We start from the raw sequence: 1,625 nt of genomic DNA, 5'->3' as shown, positions 1-1,625 counted from the left end.
TTCAGGTAATTTGTCTGATTTTATCTTAAACTCTTACATACTATAAGTTTCTGAAGAGATTATATATAAATACAGCAGGGTCCTGTAAGTCAGTGGGACATTTAAAGTCAGTGGGACCAGATTGATCTAGTGTTAAAATGGTGAAGTTCTGAGTGCTTCTAGTTCTGCCGCTTGAGCCAGAAAGCACCACATTTCTTAGCATAGCAACTGTACGCTTGGGATTTGGAATAGTTCCTCCAGAATTCTGGAATGAAGTTACCAAAGTACATGCTTAAAGAATGGGTAACAAGATGTGCCCTGGCTCTGATTGCTAATGTGTTTTCTGAATATAGTGCCAAACCAGGTGATATTTTTAATATGTTTAACTTATCCACAAATAACTTCACGTAACTCAGTAGTGATTAATCGTGCTGCAAGTACAGTCACAAAGAGCTGAAGATCAGGCGTTGCATTTGTATAGGAATCAGGCTTGACAGTATGTATGTTTTCAAGCATACTTGTCTAGAAACATTTCTCTGCTGTATGACTTTCATTTTTCAACAGAAAAAGCAATTATAAAGGTGGGCATCTCTCTCTAAAAGAAAATGACATGCTCTCTTTCAGAAGAAATGGCCAGTGCCAGGGGTCTGGTTCCAATAAAAATGTTCTTGTGGAGTCAGGAGTTGTGGTATGAGCTTGATTAATAACTGGTTTTCTTACTGCTGTTTTTTTCAGTGAAGGATGGGATTTCAAGAAATTGATTTCACTTCAGAATCATTTTACAAAGAAGAGGAACAGGAAAGGATGAGAACTTCACTCTGCCCTCTTTTCAAACATAAATTGTCTATGTAATAAATGAGAATTCCAGACCTCCAGAGATTTAGTAGTGGCCTAAGGCTACATCATGTCAATTCTCAAAATTAAGCATCCCAAGGCAATAACCATGATATGCCTTGTTTTACAGTATTCCAGGTATGATTTAGGGATCATTTTCAAGAGAATTTTTCTGTTATTGTGACTTCAATAACTTGACGTTTTGATTTCAGACACTGGTGTTGCTACTGGGATCAGCTTTGTATCATCTGGAATAACTAAATCTGTCTTGGCAGTTGTCTTTTTTAATTGTTCGCAGTGTTTCCCTTCCCATTTGTTTGGTTTTCACATATTGCTGGAGAGGAAATTATACCCATCCTTGAGCATTTTGAAATTAAAACGTTTTTCAAAGGAAAATAAAAGCTATGTGAAAGATTTTTCACAGAGAGGAGCTGAAGAACATGAAGAAGTTCTGTTTCAGTTTAGAATTGCTTTAAACTGAACTTTGCAGTCCAAAAAAGTATTTAAATTGGAAACCAGCCAATGGCCGAACTCTAGCATTTTTCCTAACAGAAAATTTTCCTAACAGGAGATTTTGCCATTCTCCTCCCCCTCCCCCTTTGTTTTTTTTTAAACTCAGCATTTTCAATGAAAGAGCATTTTCTGAGAAATAGCTCAGCTCTTTCCCCTCTCCCTGCCTTTGTTCAACGGAATTTATAGTGTTTGAATCACATAAATGTTGCATTTTGATATGTATTTTTCTAAGCCTTTATTAAAACATTAATTAAGCGGGGAAAAAAAGTGTACTCTTGGTAGAATTTGTTTGCGAAGAG

At 36.3% G+C, this 1,625-nt stretch overlaps 1 protein-coding gene across 6 annotated transcripts in view; it reads left to right on the top strand.

Moving 5' to 3' along the window:
* The window catches only part of TUBGCP6 (tubulin gamma complex associated protein 6), a 40,465-nt gene that overhangs the window by 14,720 nt on the left and 24,120 nt on the right, over positions 1–1,625 (top strand). The window lies entirely within an intron of this gene.

The sequence above is a fragment of the Corvus brachyrhynchos genome, unplaced genomic scaffold (genome assembly GCF_000691975.1).
Source record: "Corvus brachyrhynchos isolate BGI_N302 unplaced genomic scaffold, ASM69197v1 scaffold239, whole genome shotgun sequence".
Lineage (NCBI taxonomy): Eukaryota > Metazoa > Chordata > Aves > Passeriformes > Corvidae > Corvus > Corvus brachyrhynchos.
This window is presented reverse-complemented; position numbering and strand designations above follow the sequence as displayed.